Here is a 17,500-nt window from a genome sequence, read left to right as displayed (position 1 = left end):
AGCGTTTTCCTGGCATCTGCCAAACCCAGATTCGTCTGTCGGACTGCCAGATGGTGAAGCGTTATTCATCACTCCAGAGTCCAATGGAGGCTAGTTTTACACCACTCCAGCCAACGCTTGGCATTGCTCATGGTGATCTTAGGCTTGTGTGTGGCTGCTCGACCATGGAAACCCATTTCATGAAGCTCCCGACGAACAGTTATTGTGCTGATGTTACTTCCAGAGGCAGTTTGGAACTCGGTAGTGAGTATTGCAACCGAGGACAGATGATTTTTATGAGCTACGCGCTTCAGCGGTCCCGTTCTGTGAGCTCGTGTGGCCTACTACTTTGCGCCTGAGCCGTTGTTGCTTCTAGACGTTTCCACTTCACAATAACAGCACTTGACTTGGGCAGCTCTGGCAGGGCAGAAATTTGACGAACTGACTTGTTGGAAAGGTGGCATCCTATGACGGTGCCACGTTGAAAGGTTGAAAGCTCTCCAGTAAGACCATTCTAATGCCATGTCTATGGCGGTGTGATAGATTTTATACACTTGTCAGAAACGGGTGTGGCTGAAATAGCGAAATCCACTAATTTGAAGGGGTGTCTACATACTTCTGTATATACAGTATAGTGTATTTTTTTTACTTAACCTTTATTTAACTAGGCAAGTCAGTTAAGAATAAATTAGGAACAGTGGGTTAACTGCCTTGTTCAGGGGCAGAGCGACAGATTTTTACCTTGTCAGCTCGGGGATTTGATCTGGCAACCTTACAGTTACTAGTCCAATGCTCTAACCACTAGGATACCTGCCGCCCCCATGTGTATATGTTGAAGAGGTTGGGGCTCAAGCTGCACCACTGTCTTACCCCACGGCCCTGTGGAAAGAAGTGGGTGTGTTTTTTGCCAATTCCAACCACACACCTGTTTGTGTACATGGCTTTCATATTGTTGTATGTTTTTCTCTCTTTCTTTATCTCTCTCCTCTCTCTCTCTCTCTCTCTCTCTCTCTCTCTCTCTCTCTCTCTCTCTCTCTCTCTCTCTCTCTCTCTCTCTCTCTCTCCTCTCTCTCTCTCTCTCTCTCTCTCTCTCTCCTCTCTCTCTCTCTCTCTCTTTCTCTCCTCTCTCTCTCTCTCTCTCTCTCTCTCTCTCTCTCTCTCTCTCTCTCTCTCTCTCTCTCTCTCTCTCTCTCTCTCTCTCTCTCTCTCTCCTCTCAATTCAATTCAATTCAAGGGCTTTATTGGCATGGGAAACATGTGTTAACATTGCCAAAGCAAGTGAGGTAGACAACATACAAAGTGAATATATAAAGTGAAAAACAACAAAAATTAACAGTAAACATTACACATACAACAGTTTCAAAACAGTAAAGACATTACAAATGTCATATTATATATATATATATATATATTACATATACACATATATATATATATACATATATACATACATATATATATATATATATATATATATATACATACACAATGTACAAATAATTAAAGGACACAAGATAAAATAAATAAGCATAAATATGGGTTGTATTTACAATGGTGTTTGTTCTTCACTGGTTGCCCTTTTCTCGTGGCAACAGGTCACAAAATCTTGCTGCTGTGATGGCACACTGTGGAATTTCACCCAGTAGGTATGGGAGTTTTTCAAAATTGGATATGTTTTCGAATTCTTTGTGGATCTGTGTGATCTGGGGAAATATGTCTCTCTAATATGGTCATACATTGGGCAGGAGGTTAGGAAGTGCAGCTCAGTTTCCACCTCATTTTGTGGGCAGTGAGCACATAGCCTGTCTTCTCTTGAGAGCCATGTCTGCCTACGGCGGCCTTTCTCAATAGCAAGGCTATGCTCACTGAGTCTGTACATAGTCAAAGCTTTCCTTAATTTTGGGTCAGTCACAGTGGTCAGGTATTCTGCTGCTGTGTACTCTCTGTGTAGGGCCAAATAGCATTCTAGTTTGCTCTGTTTTTTTGTTAATTCTTTCCAATGTGTTAAGTAATTATCTTTTTGTTTTCTCATGATTTGGTTGGGTCTAATTGTGCTGTTGTCCTGGGGCTCTGTAGGGTGTGTTTGTGTTTGTGAACAGAGCCCCAGGACCAGCTTGCTTAGGGGACTCTTCTCCAGGTTCATCTCTCTGTTTGTGATGGCTTTGTTATGGAAGGTTTGTGAATCGCTTCCTTTTAGGTGGTTGTAGAATTTAATGGCTCTTTTCTGGATTTTGATAATTAGTGGATATCGGACTAATTCTGCTCTGCATGCATTATTTGGTGTTTTACGTTGTACACGGAGGATATTTTTGCAGAATTCTGCGTGCAGAGTCTCAATTTGGTGTTTGTCCCATTTTGTGAAGTCTTGGTTGGTGAGCGGACCCCAGACCTCACAACCATAAAGGGCAATGGGCTCTATGACTGATTCAAGTATTTTTAGCCAAATCCTAATTGGTATGTTGAAATTTATGTTTCTTTTGATGGCATAGAATGCCCTTCTTGCCTTGTCTCTCAGATCGTTCACACCTTTGTGGAAGTTACCTGTGGCGCTGATGTTTAGGCCAAGGTATGTATAGTTTTTGTGTGCTCTAGGGCAACAGTGTCGAGATGGAATTTGTATTTGTGGTCCTGGTGACTCGACCTTTTTGGAACACCATTATTTTGGTCTTACTGAGATTTACTGTCAGGGCCCAGGTCTGACAGAATCTGTGCATAAGATCTAGGTGCTGCTGTAGGCCCTCCTTGGTTGGTGACAGAAGCACCAGATCATCAGCAAACAGCAGACATTTGACGGATTCTAGCAGGGGGAGGCCGGGTGCTGCAGACTTTTCTAGTGCCCGCGCCAGTTCGTTGATATATATGTTGAAGAGGGTGGGGCTTAAGCTGCATCCTGTCTAACCCCACGACCCTGTGTGAAGAAATGTGTGTGTTTTTTGCCAATTTTAACCGCACACTTGTTGTTTGTGTACATGGATTTTATAATGTCATATGTTTTACCCCAACACCACTTTCCATCAGTTTGTATAGCAGACCCTCATGCCAAATTGAGTCGAAGGCTTTTTGAAATCAACAAAGCATGAGAAGACTTTGCCTTTGTTTTGGTTTGTTTGGTTGTCAATTAAGGTGTGCAGGGTGAATACATGGTCTGTTGTACGGTAATTTGGTAAAAAGCCAATTTGACATTTGCTCAGTACATTGTTTTCATTGAGGAAATGTACGAGTCTGCTGTTAATAATAATGCAGAGGATTTTCCCAAGGTTACTGTTGACACATATTCCACGGTAGTTATTGGGGTCAAATTTGTCTCCACTTTTGTGGATTGGGGTGATCAGTCCTTGGTTCCAAATATTGGGAAGATGCCAGAGCTAAGTATGATGTTAAAGAGTTTTAGTATAGCCAGTTGGAATTTGTTGTCTGTATATTTGATCATTTCATTGAGGATACCATCGACACCACAGGCCTTTTGGGTTGGAGGGTTTTTATTTTGTCCTGTAACTCATTCAATGTAATTGGAGAATCCAGTGGGTTCTGGTAGTCTTTAATAGTTGATTCTAAGATCTGTAGTTGATCATGTATATGTTTTTGCTCTTTGTTCTTTGTTATAGAACCAAAAAGATTGGAGAAGTGGTTTACCCAGACATCTCCATTTTGGATAGATAATTCTTCGTGTTGTTGTTTGTTTAGTGTTTTCCAATTTTCCCAGAAGTGGTTAGAGTCTATGGATTCTTCAATTGCATTGAGCTGATTTCTGACATGCTGTTCCTTCTTTTTCCGTAGTGTGTTTCTGTATTGTTTTAGTGATTCACCATAGTGAAGGCGTAGACTCAGGTTTTCCGGGTCTCTATGTTTTTGGTTGGACAGGTTTCTCAATTTCTTTCTTAGATTTTTGCATTCCTCATCAAACCATTTGTCATTATTGTTAATTTTCTTCGGTTTTCTATTTGAGATTTTTAGATTTGATAGGGAAGCTGAGAGGTCAAATATACTGTTAAGATTTTCTACTGCCAAGTTTACACCTTCACTATTACAGTGGAACGTTTTACCCAGGAAATTGTCTAAAAGGGATTGAATTTGTTGTTGCCTAATTGTTTTTGGTAGGTTTCCAAACTGCATTCCTTCCACCTATAGCATTTCTTAATGTTACTCAGTTCCTTTGGCTTTGATGCCTCGTGGTTGAGTATTGCTCTGTTTAAGTAGACTGTGATTTTGCTGTGGTCTGATAGGGGTGTTAGTGGACTGACTGTGAACGCTCTGAGAGATTCTGGGTTGAGGTCAGTGATAAAGTAGTCTACAGTACTACTGCCAAGAGATGAGCTATAGGTGTATCTACCATAGGAGTCCCCTCGAAGCCTACCGTTGACTATGTACATACCCAGCGTGCGACAGAGCTGCAGGAGTTGTGACCCGTTTTTGTTGGTTATGTTGTCATAGTTGTGCCTAGGGGGCATATGTGGGAGGGGATGCTGTCACCTCCAGGCAGATGTTTGTCCCCCTGTGTGCTGAGGGTGTCAGGTTCTTGTCCGGTTCTGGCATTTAGGTCGCCACAGACTAGTACATGTCCCTGGGCCTGGAAATGATTGATTTCGCCCTCCAGGATGGAGAAGCTGTCTTCATTAAAATATGGGGATTCTAGTGGGGGATATAGGTAGCACACAGGAGGACATTTTTCTCTGTTAGGATAATTTCCTTTTGAATTTCTAGCCAAATGTAGAATGTTCCTGTTTTGATTAATTTAATGGAGTGAGTTAGGTCTGCTCTATACCAAATTAGCATACCCCCTGAGTCCCTTCCCTGTTTCACACCTGGTAGTTTGGTGGATGGGACTACCAGCTCTCTGTAACCTAGAGGGCAACCAGTGGGTCCGTCTCCTCTATACCAGGTTTCTTGCAGGATGACAATGTCTGTGTTACCGATTTCTTTGGTGAAGTCCGGGTTTCTGCTCTTTAGGCCAAAGGCAGATGACCTCAGGCCTTGGATATTCCAGGATGATATAGTGAAGGCTTTTTGTTCCATAGAATGTCCAATGTTGTTGGTCGTGTGGTTTGGCCTCAGGCCAGTAAGTGTGAGTAGAGCCTGCTGAGCATCTGGTACATGCTATTGGCTTGGGCGAGTGTGAGAGTGGGGGTTGGGACTGTTTGCCCGCTCACTACCTGGGCGTATGTGTGGCTTCCATGTTGAGGCCCTCTTTGCGGGGGTGGGGTGCATGGGGTGGGCAGGAGTGGCATAGGTCTGATCTGAGGGGGCCTAAATGGGGTGTGGGCATGGTTGACGTGGGGGTGTTGATTGGTTGGGGTGGGGGTGTGGATGTGTCTGGGTGTACTGTGGTCTGGATGTAATTCCTCTTGGCGTGGGTCCTCTATGTGTAGGTCCAGGGGGTCCTGCAGGTCTGGGAGGGTGTCTCGCTGGTCTGGGTGGAGAGTCTATTGATCTGTTGCTCCTGTGTGAAGTGTTGGGGATACGTTTGAGAGCGATGTCCTTTAGGGTCCTGGCAAAGGTGGGCACTGCTGCCTTGTAGAGGTGGACCTGGTCATAGAGGCTGTTCAAGTCCAGGGTGGAGTGGTGGGCCAGGAAAACATTTGGTTTTGAGGCACAGTCACGGGAAATACTTGCGTTTACCCGCTGTATTGTGGCAGGGTGGAAGTCTTTTCGTGGTAGCAGGGTGGAGATAACCACTTGTGCGTTGGGGAAAGTAGAAGAAGCCTTTTCAATCACTCCCTTCAGTGCTGTTGCCACCCTTTCCTGCTGTGCTCTCAGGTCGTTTGTGCCTGTGTGTATTATTATGTGGCTGGGTGAACCTAGTTGGTCCTCAGACAGAAGGTCGAGGGCACGCTGGGTGTTTGGACACCAGAGTTTAGACACACTATGTTTGGGAAAAAGTTTTTTTCTTCTATATATTTCCCATTTGAGTCCATAAGTAGTACAATCTGTGTCTTGTGTTTGTCCTCAGTGGGTGTGAGGGGTTGTCAGAAGGGCTATCAGGGTGGCTGACAGGGGGTGCTCGGAGGGGGTGAGAGCCGCTGGGCTTGTGGTTCTTCATTTGTCTGTTCTGCTGTGGTGTCGACTCTATGGTCAGGGTCTGGTGTGGACTGTTCTGCTGTGGTGTCGAAACTTTTGTCAGGTGCTGGGGTGGGCTGTTCTGCTGGCTTCTCTGTGGGGGTGGCCACCTCTCTAGTGGGTTGTTCTCTGTCACACGCCGTCCCCTCAACCTCTCCTCCGTCCCCCTCAACCTCTCCTCCGTCCCCCTCACCCTCTCCTCCATCCCCCTCAACCTCTCCTCCACCATCAGTCCGATCCTCTCCTCTAATGCTCTGTTCTTCTCCTGATTCTGCTCTTTCTCCTGTTGAAGTTGTCTCACCACAGTCCAGAGTGCAGATATGTCTCTGTCCACCTCCAGCTCTCCGGGTCTGGTTAAGGGGGTGTTGTTGTGCTGGACTGTTGTCTGGGTCTGTGCTGACTGAAGTGTAATCACCTGCTGTTCCAGCTCCACCTGTCTTACCTCCAGCTGGGTGAATTTGTCCTTCATTTCAATGAGGGAGTGGTAGTCCGTGCTGGGAGGTTGACTCTCCGCTGGGGGTTGCTCGTCTGTGGTGTTACATAATGAAGAGCTCTGGTTTGACCCGCTCGGGGTGGGGGTATCTTTATCAAGGGAGAGCTTCTCCTGTTGGGCTAATTCTTTGATTAGGTGAAAGTCCAGCTGAAGCTCTTTGTACGATCACTGTTCCGGACTTATAGATATTTATATTACATGACTCAGAGTCCTCGTTATCAAGTATTCTGAGTTTCCACCCCTCGGTAATCCCCGCTCTCGTAACAGAGGGGTAGTGTGCTAATATAGCACTGTGCCATGCCCGGGGATGGTTTGTGTGGAAGATAAGGTTGCTGATGTTCCCATTTTTGTAATAGTCAGCAAAAAGTGTCTCTTGATTTTCCATAAGGAGCTTCATTTTGTAAACTTTTCTTGACTTCTCATTCTTTACATGCACAGGGTACTGTATTTTAATTGCCTCTGAACAGCGGGAGGGAGCTTCTAAGGCCTCTCCATTCTCTCTCTCTCTCTCTCTCTCTCTCTCTCTCTCTCTCTCCTGTCTCTCTCTCTAACCCCCCCTCCTCTCTCCCTATTCCTGATAGAATGAGACAAGGCTTGGTCTACATAATGACATCACCTCAGTAGTTTACTCTTGGGGGAAACTCAGCAACATTGTGTTAAACATGGCTTACAATGCAGCACAGTAGATGAGCAACTCTGCATTGAACATCACATAGGCAAGAAGTTCTGGACATTACACACAGTCCATGTGTCTCAGCACATTAGTAGGAACATACTGTATGTGTTCACATATTACGCAAGTCACTTCCCTACATCTGACACAGTCCCTTGCATTTACTCAGTACACATAACCAGTGATAACCAAGACCTTCTGTTAGATGGGTGCAATAATGTATGTGTATTTCTGGTATTCGTGAAGTCTCTATCTCTCTTTCTCTTTCTCCTCTGTCTCTCCCTCCCTCTCGCTCCTTCTCTCTCTCCCACCCTTCTCTCACTACCGCTCCCCACTCTTCCCCCCATCTCCTAATCCCTTCCCTCTCGCTCTCTCTCCGTCTCCCTATCTCTCTCATATTAACAAACAGGTGGGAGCTAACGAGTGCTTCCGGCTGCATCCGTTAGATCATCACTGCAGGTGCTATTCATAGAACCACTCCTCCTTTTCTTCATGACTGCCTTAAAGTCCTCTAGTCCTCCCCATACTCCTCAGAGACTCTAGACCATCTAGTGTGAGTGGGCTACTAACTCTTTCTTGACAGCCAGAGAGAGATGGATTTGAATGAGGTGTGTGTGTGTGTGTGTGTGTGTGTGTGTGTGTGTGTGTGTGTGTGTGTGTGTGTGTGTGTGTGTGTGTGTGTGTGTGTGTGTGTGTGTGTGTGTGTGTGTGTGTGTGTGTGTGTGTGTGTGTGTGTGTGTGTGTGTACAGGCGGACTTGATACACAACCTTACGCAACCAATGCCTATTCTGGAAACTGGAAACATGGACGGGTGTCCACCTCTTATCTATACAGAACCAACATCCTACTACCGTTTCTGTTGACTGTGGTTTGTGTGTTTCTATGCTGCAGCTATGTAGCATAAATATGACAATGCTGGTTGGAGGGACAAATGGCACCCTATTCCCTATACAGAAGAGTGTGCTACCTTTGACCAGGGCCCATAGTGAATGTCTCAGATGAGTTCTCTATGGGGCAATCTGAATACAATAAGCCTTGTCAGTTTTCTCATCAGCCATTCATTTAGTAAACTAATGAATGTAGTTTACAAGAAAAGAGGCCAAATCATTCGACAGTTGTCGGGTACGACAGTTGAACTAAACTCAAGAGGTATTTCATTAAAAGTTATACTCTTCAAGAATCAATGGGAATATCATGAATTAAAAAGAAAACAAGAATGGATGTACCAATCGCTGATTGCCCCTTTATTTCCATATAGTATGTGTCAATGTAAAGAGTCCCGGTGCCCATTTGATTAATTGTTCAGCAGTCATATGGCTTGGGGGTAGAGGCTGTTAAGGAGCCTTTTGGTCCTAGACCAGTCTATGACTTGGGTGACTGGAGTCTTTGACCATTTCTGGGGCTTTCCTCTGATACTGCCTAGTATATAGGTCCTGGATGGCTGGAAGCTTGGCCTCAGTGATGTACAGGGCCATACTCACTACCCTCTGTAGCGCCTTACAGTCAGATGCCAGAGCAGTTGCCATACCAGGTGGTGATACAACCAATCAGGATGCTCTTGATGGTGCAGCTGTATAACTTTTTGAGGATCTGGGGACCCATGCCAAATCTTTTCTGTCTCCTGAGGGGGAAAAGGTGTTGTTGTGCCCTCGTCATGACTGTCTTGGTGTGTTTGGACCATGATAATTCCTTGGCGATGTGGACACCAAGGAACTTGAAACTCTCGACCCGCTGCACTACAACCCCGTCGATGTTAATGGGGCCTGTTCGGCCCGCCTTTTCCTGTAGTCCAGAAGCAGCTCTTTTGACTTGCTCACATTGAGGGAGAGATTGATGTCCTGGCAGCACACTGCCAGATCTCTGACCTCCTCCCTAAAGGCTGTCTCATCGTTGTCAGTAATCAGGCCTCACACTGTTGTGTCGTCAGCAAATTTAACGATGGTGTTGGAGTTGTGTTTGGCCACGCGGTCGTGGGTGAACAGGGAGTATAGGAGGGGACTAAGCACGCACCCCTGAGGGGCCCCAATGTTGAGGATCAGCGTGGCAGATGTGTTGTTGCCTACCCTTACCACCTGGGGGCGGCCCGTCAGGAAGTCCAGGATCCATTTGCAGAGGGAGGTGTTAGGTCCCAGGGTCCTTAGCTTAGTGATGAGCTTTCTGGGCACTACGGTGTTGAACGCTGAGCTGTGGTCAATGAACAGCATTCTCACATAGGTGTTCCTTTTGTTCAGGTGGGAAAGGGCAGTGTGGAGTGCGAATGAGATTTCATCATCTGTGGATCTGTTGGGCCGGTATGCGAATTGGAGTGGGTCTAGGGTATTCGGGATGATGCTATTGATGTGAACCAATGACCAGCCTTTCTAAGCACTTCATGGCTACCGACGTGAGTGCTACAGGGCGGTAATCATTTAGGCAGGTTACCTTCGCTTCCTTGGGCACAGGGACTATGGTGGTCTGCTTGAAACATGTAGTTATTACAGACTCGGTCAGGGAGAGGTTGAAAATGTCAGTGAAGACACTTGCCAGTTGGTCCGCACATGCTTTGAGTACACATCCTGGTAATCTTCCTGGTCCTGCATCTTTGTGAATGTTGACCTGTTTAAAGGTCTTGCTCACATCGGCTACCGAGAGCGTTATCACACAGTCGTCCGGAATAGCTGGTGCTCTCATGCATGCTTCAGTGTTGCTTCCCTAGAAGCGAGCATAAAAAGCATTTAGCTCATCTGGTAGTCTCACGTCACTGGGCAGCTCGAGGCTGGGTTTCCCTTTGTAGTCCGTAATAGTTTTCAAGCCCTGCCACATCCGACATCGACCACTTACTTCCTCTTCCACTGAAGCCCGGTGCAAAATCAGTTACATCAAAACGACTCTTTATGCGCTTCAGTCTTTGAAGTGAAGGAGCCAGTTAGCCTTGAGAGCAGATACTTTGTGCCCCTTTGTGCCCCCACAGCACGTCTACCATGTTACACACTGCTGGACCAGGAGAGAAGAGAGAGAAAGAGAGAGAGTGTGTGTCTGTGCGTCCGTGTGCATGTGCATTTCAGTGTGTCTGTGTGTGAGTGTGTGATACGTTTATGTGTGTGTGTCTTTTCACACCAGGATTATTCTGCCTGGAAGGAGGAGAGGTTAGAAGAGATAGAGATGGAGCAGCTTAGCTTCCATTTTCCATTCTGAAGTTCTCATCCCAGTCAAAAGGATGGGAAGGGGGAAATCCTGTGTAATCCCTTGTTTATTAACGGGACTGATAAGAAATGTTCTCACGTTCTAGGATAGAGAAAGATGGAAATGGTTGGAAAATACGAAAAAATGCCCAGAGAAAGAGAGAGACAGAGAACGAGATAGAGAGAGAGAGAAAAAGCAAGCCAGAGAGAGCGAGAGAGAAAGACAGAGAATAAGAGATGAAGAAAAGAGAGGCGTAAAAAAGGAGAACGTCAGCCCGTTTGTTTTAGAGAATAGAGTGTAATGAGATGCTAATGTAACAACAGAAGACTGGATGCCCTCTGGGGTGCTGTACAGTAGCAGGCCGTTTACTCTCTCACTCCCTTCCACCGACGGACGAGAGGAGAAGAGAAGAAGGAGAGGAGGGATGGAGAAAGAGAGGAGAGGGGACCCTGGAGGAGTGTTGGAGAGAGGGATGAGTGTTTTGGAGGAGTGTAAAAATAGCTGGATGGCTTGGTTATAGGAGTGGAGTAGTATGGTTGAAGAAAGGAGGCCAAAGGAGGGTCAGGTCAAAAGTAGTGCTCTATAAAGGGAATAGGGTGCCATTTGGGACACAGACTGAGTGTGTCGGGTAGAGAATGGTATAATGTGTGTAGGAGGCGAATGCCCCAGAGATGTACTACTGTTTTCTCCGACTACAGTGGTACAAACACACATTAAACTCCAGCTCTCACGACACCCCATTGGGGTATGCTGGCCCTGCGTCCCAAATGCCGCCATATTTCCTACATAATGCACTACTTTCGACCAGAGCACCGTGGGCCCTATAGGGAATAGGGTGCCATTCGGGAACATAGCCTGGTTGTCTAGTGACTGAGCTCAAATTCGGACTCAACCGCTAATACGCTGCAAACTGCATTTTTGTTTACTGCTGTTTCTCCGACAGTCTGTGACTGTACAAAAACACATTATGAAGTCCACTCTCCAAACACACTGGGAGATAGCTACATCGATCCCAACCATTAACCCTATGTGGTACCATGACTAACTGCTGGCCCTAAAATGTCTCTGATTTGAACAAAAACACATTATGAAGTCCACTCTCCAAACACACTGGGATATAGCTACATCGATCCCAACCATTAACCCTATGTGGTACCATGACTAACTGCTGGCCCTAAAATGTCTCTGATTTGAACAAAAATACATCCAACTGTCATAACACAGGTTTGACGAACATCACGCTGGTTGCTTAGCGAGTACCGTGTTCTCCTGATTTGGCTCACATCAAGGCTCGAACCCAGGACCTCTGCTTTGCTTGCACACGTGACGGCACTCCCGGAGCTTCCCAGTCTTACCAGTCTGCGCCAACGAAAATGTACAATTTGTTACCGCAAGTGAGGATATTTTAGGTTGCGGAGTACATTTCACACATCCCCGTGTGCTACACATGAGATATACAGCGGCTAGTTACATCTGATACCTAAACTGAATTCTACACATGCTTACTGTCTAACTCGATAGCCCTACAGTTTCTCTCACTGCAGTTGAACAAAAACACATTTGTCCACTCCACCTGTCATAACACCCCACGGGATATATACAGTTGTCTTGTGGCTAAACTCAAAATCAACCTCTTACCCTACCTTTATTTAACTAGGCAAGTCAGTTAAGAACAAATTCTTATTTTCAATGATGGCCTGATGGAACAGTGGGTTAACTGCCTGTTCAGGGGCAGACTGACAGATTTGTACCTTGTCAGCTCGGGATTTGAACTTGCAACCTTCCGGTTACTAGTCCAATGCTCTAACCACTAGGCTACCCTGCCGCCCCACTAGGCTACCCTAAACTGTAGCTACTAATGTTAGCCCTGATATTAAAACCCCATGAAATATATAGTCCACTGTATAGCTAACGACTAAAATCAACTTCTAACCCTATGATAATGCTAAAACTCTATAAACTTGCTACGCTAGCTCTGCCCAAAGGCTCCGCGTGCACAGCTGGTGCGCGGTCTCAGTAACGTGTTAGATATACTGTAAAGCTAATGGAAAAAATCCCCCTCTTACCTCATGATAATGCTAAAACTCTGCTAACCCACTACGCTAGCCCTTGTTGCAGGCTCTATGGGCAGTGGGCACAGCATTAGCAATAGCGTAGAGTGCTAGCGGCTGAGCGGGCTAATTGCATTTCCTTGTGTTAATTCGGCCGGTTAATTAGGAAATACATGTGAGGGTTTATAGAATACAGAGGGACCTGAGAAGGAGAGGGGGTAGAGGAGGAAGGGGAGGCGAGGAGAAGAAGAAGGGAGTGGAGAGGGGGGATGAGAGGAGGGAGAGGAATGGAGGAGGGAGAGGGGGGATGAGAGGAGGGAGAGGAGGATAGGAGGAAGAGGGGGATGTGAGGAGAGGAGGGAGGGGAGGCGAGGAGAAGAAGAAGGGAGAGGAGAGGGGGGATGAGAGGAGGGAGAGGAATGGAGGAGGGAGAGGGGGGATGAGAGGAGAGGAGGGAGAGGAGGATAGGAGGAAGAGGGGGATCAGAGGAGAGGAGGAAAGGAGAGGGGAAGAAGGGAGAGGAGAGGGGGATAAGAGGAGCAGAGCAGAGGAAAGGAGGGAGGGGGAATGATAGGAGAGGAGGGAGAGGAGGAGAGGAAGGAGAGAGGGATGAGGGAGGAGAGGAAAGGAGAGGAAAGGAGAGGAAAGGAGAGGAAAATAGACAAGAAGAGAGGAGAGGGGGATGAGAGGAGGGCAGCGGAGGAGAGGAGGGAGAGGAGGAGAGGAGGGAGAGGAGGAGAGGAGAAGAAGGGAGAGGAGAGGAGGAAGTACAGACAGAGCAATGAACAAAGAGGTCTCTGCACTGAGGCCATGTTCCAATATATAGGATTGGATTTATTGTGTGTTAAAAGGGGACAAGAGAAAGGGTGATTGAAATATTGGAATGTATCCTTTTTCTTTCACCATATCATACAAATGATTGGTCAATATGCTGCCCACTCACCTCCACTAACAGGAAGCAGGGTACGATGTAGGTGCTGGTCTTCTGTAGGTCTCTGTCCCCTATATTCCTCATTGTTCCTTCTTCCCGGTTTCTCTTCTGTTTCTCTTCTGTTAGCTGGACTGATGCACCTGTAGAATCATAACCTTTAGCAACAGCCCCAGAAAAGTAATGTTGTGCCAAATTGCTCCAGTTCAGTCCATTACGGAACCATTTTGAGTTATAAAAAAAAAATGTTTTTTTTATCACACACACACACACACACACAAGCACGCGGACACACACACACACACGCACGCGGACACATACACACACGAAATATGGTTCCATTTGGGACACAGACACAGTCCGTCAGATACAGTTTTCAGACACAGTCAGTCAGATACAGTCAGTCAGATACAGTTTTCAGATACAGTCAGTCAGATACAGTCAGTCAGATACAGTTTTCAGATACAGTCAGTCAGATACAGTTTTCAGACACAGTCAGTCAGATACAGTCAGTCAGATACAGTCAGTCAGATACAGTTTTCAGATACAGTCAGTCAGATACAGTTTTACAGATACAGTCAGTCAGATACAGTCAGTCAGATACAGTTTTCAGATACATAGTCAGTCAGATACAGTTTTCAGATACAGTCAGTCAGATACAGTTTCAGTCAGATACAGTCAGTCAGATACAGTTTTCAGACACAGTCAGTCAGATACAGTTTTCAGATACAGTCAGTCAGATACAGTTTTCAGACACAGAGTCACAGTCAGTCAGATACAGTTTTCAGATACAGTCAGTCAGATACAGTTTTCAGATACAGTCAGTCAGATACAGTCAGTCAGATACAGTTTTCAGACACAGTCAGTCAGATACAGTTTTCAGACACAGTCAGTCAGATACAGTTTTCAGACACAGTGAGTCAGATACAGTTTTCAGATACAGTCAGTCAGATACAGTTTTCAGACACAGTCAGCCAAACACAGCATGGGAATAGGATATACATAAGAGAGACAGGGAGGGAAGGTTCAAAAAAGATGATTGAAAGAGGGAAGAGAAAACATTGAACAACAACAATCCCAAATTGAAGTCAACTCAGGGATTCCCCCCACAGGACAGCAAAAGATAAGAGAACATATATTAAAGAAAGGCATTTGGCAAAGACAGTGGCATAAGATAAGAAGGCTTCCTTCCACCTACCCACAAGCAGATACCCGTATGGGGAAAGAACTGTAGGCTCCAAGGACTATGGATACTGTTCCATCAAAGTCAACAGTACATTTCTCACCACGTAGCAGCAAAAAAAAGCCTGTCTGAGTTGATTTGCAGTCAAAGTGTTTGATTCACACAGTCAATATTATTCTGGGTAGTGCATAAACCCCAAATATGAATTCCGATACAGAGCGAGAATAATGCATTTCTTTACTTGAAAAGCAGTCCCAAGGTTTGATTGACATCCCTTAGTCCCTTCTGTATACTCTTCTTAGAAAGCCTCCTTCGGGTCACCCTTTCCTCGCCTATGTCCCAAATGGCACCCTATTCCCTACATAGTGCACTACTTAGGGAACGGGGTGCCATTGGGGGCGCGGCCCTGATCTCAGGCATTTCTGAACAGAATCCTGAATAGAGATACACTACCGTTCAAAAAATGTGGGGTCACTTAGAAATTAAAATAACATCAAATTGATCTGAAATACAGTGTAGACATTGTTAATGTTGTAAATTACTATTGTAGCTGGAAACAACAGATTTGAATGGAATATCTACATAGGCGTACAGAGGCCCATTATCAGCAACCATCACTCCTGTGTTCCAATGGCAGGTTTTGTTAGCTAATCCAAGTTGATCATTTTAAAAGGCTAATTGATCATTAGAAAACCCTTATGCAATTATGTTTTGCACAGCTGAAAACTATTGTCCTTCTTTAGACTAGATGAGTATTTGGAGCATCAGCATTTGTGGGTTCGATTACAGGCTAAAAATGGCAAGAAACAAAGAACGTTCTTCTGAAACTTGTCAGTCTATTCTTGTTCTGAGAAATTAAGGCTATTCCATGCAAGAAATTGCCAAGATACTGAAGATCTCGTACAACGCCCCGGCGCACAACTGAGCAAGAGGACAAGTACATTAGAGTGTCTAGTTTGAGAAACAGACGCCTCACAAGTCCTCAACTGTCAGCTTCATTGAATAGTACCCACAAAACACCAGTCTCAACGTCGGTGAAGAGGTGACTCCGTGATGTTGGCCTTCTAGGCAGAGTTCCTCTGTCCAGTCTCTGTGTCCTTTTGCCCATCTTAATATTTTATTTTTATTGGCCAGTCTGAGATATGGCTTTTTCTTTGCAACTCTGCCTAGGACAGCATCCCGGAGTCGCCTCTTCACTGTTGACATTGAGACTGGTGTTTTGCGGGTACTATTTAATGAAGCTGTCAGTTGAGGACTTGTGAGGCGTCTGTTTCTCATACTAGACGCTCTAATGTACTTGTCCTCTTGCTCAGTTGTGCACCGGGGCCTCACACTCCTCTTTCTATTCTGGTTAGAGCCAGTTTGCGCTGTTCTGTGAAGGGAGTAGTACACAGTGTTGTACGAGATCTTCAGTTTCTTGGCAATTTCTCGCATGGAATAACCTTCATTTCTCAGAACAAGAAGAGACTGACGAGTCTCAGAAGAAAGTTCTTAGTTTCTGTCCATTTTGAGCCTGTAATCGAACCCACAAATGCTGATGCTCCGGATACTCTCCTTCTCTCGCTTCACCCCACTCAGTCCATCTCTCCTTCTCTCTCCTCACCCTACTCAGCCCATCTCTCCTTCTCTCTCTTCACCCCACTCCGTCCATCTCTCTTTCTCTCTCTTCTCCCCACTCAGTCCATCTCTCCTTCTCTCTCTTCGCCCCACTCAGTCCATCTCTCCTTCTCTCTCTTCACCCCACTCAGTCCATCTCTCCTTCTCTCTTCACCCCACTCAGTCATCTCTCCCTCTCTTCACCCACTCAGTCCATCTCTCCTTCTCTCTTCACCCCACTCAGTCCATCTCTCCTTCTCTCTTCACCCCACTCAGTCCATCTCTCCTTCTCTCTTCACCCCACTCAGTCCATCTCTCCTTCTCTCTTCACCCCACTCAGTCCATCTCTCCTTCTCTCTTCACCCCACTCAGTCCATCTCTCCTTCTCTCTTCACCCCACTCAGTCCATCTCTCCTTCTCTCTATTCACCCCACTCAGTCCATCTCTCTTTCTCTCTCTTCGCCCGACTCAGTCCTTCTCTCCTTCTCTCTCTTCACCCCACTCCGTCCATCTCTCCTTCTCTCTTCACCCCACTCAGTCCATCTCTCTTTCTCTCTTCACCCCACTCAGTCCATATCTCCTTCTCTCTATTCACCCCACTCAGTCCATCTCTCTTTCTCTCTCTTCGCCCGACTCAGTCCTTCTCTCCTTCTCTCTCTTCACCCCACTCCGTCCTTCTCTCCTTCTCTCTCTTCACCCCACTCAGTCCATCTCTCTTTCTCTCTCTTCGCCCGACTCAGTCCATCTCTCCTTCTCTCTCTTCACCCCACTCCGTCCATCTCTTCTTCTCTCTCTTCACCCCACTCCGTCCATCTCTTCTTCTCTCTCTTCACCCCACTCCATCCATCTCTTCTTCTCTCTATTCACCCCAATCAGTCAATCTCACCTTCTCTCTCTTCACCCCACTCCGTCCATCTCTTATTTTCTCTTCACCCAGCTCAGTCGTCCCTCCTTTTTTCTCTTCATCTCTCTCTGTCTCGCTCTCTCAATACATAATCTCTCTGTGTCTCTGTCATCATCTGTGTTCCATCTCATACCACTGCAGTATTGTCATGACACCCCAAAACCCTGCCTCACACACTACCACACACCTCCTCTCTCACTACCCACCAACAGCTACACACAATCCCAAATACAGCGACACACAGTCCCACACAATTACACACACTCACCCACACACACACTCACCCACACACACGACTGATACGCTGCTCTTTCTCCCTGACAATCCAGCAAATGTGTGTGTGTGCGAGAGAGAGAGAGAGTGAATGTATTTGCTTTTATAGTGTGTGTGTGTGTGTGTGTGTGTGTGTGTGTGTGTGTGTGTGTGTGTGTGTGTGTGTGTGTGTGTGTGTGTGTGTGTGTGTGTGTGTGTGTGTG

General features: G+C 46.0%; 1 pseudogene; it reads right to left on the bottom strand.

Annotated features, from left to right (window-relative positions):
* The window catches only part of LOC127931929 (phospholipid phosphatase-related protein type 2-like), a 90,952-nt pseudogene that overhangs the window by 72,377 nt on the left and 1,075 nt on the right, over window positions 1-17,500 (bottom strand).

This window comes from Oncorhynchus keta, chromosome 10, assembly GCF_023373465.1.
Source record: "Oncorhynchus keta strain PuntledgeMale-10-30-2019 chromosome 10, Oket_V2, whole genome shotgun sequence".
Lineage (NCBI taxonomy): Eukaryota > Metazoa > Chordata > Actinopteri > Salmoniformes > Salmonidae > Oncorhynchus > Oncorhynchus keta.
Note: the sequence above shows the minus strand (reverse complement) of the source record. Positions and strands in the feature narration are given on the sequence as shown.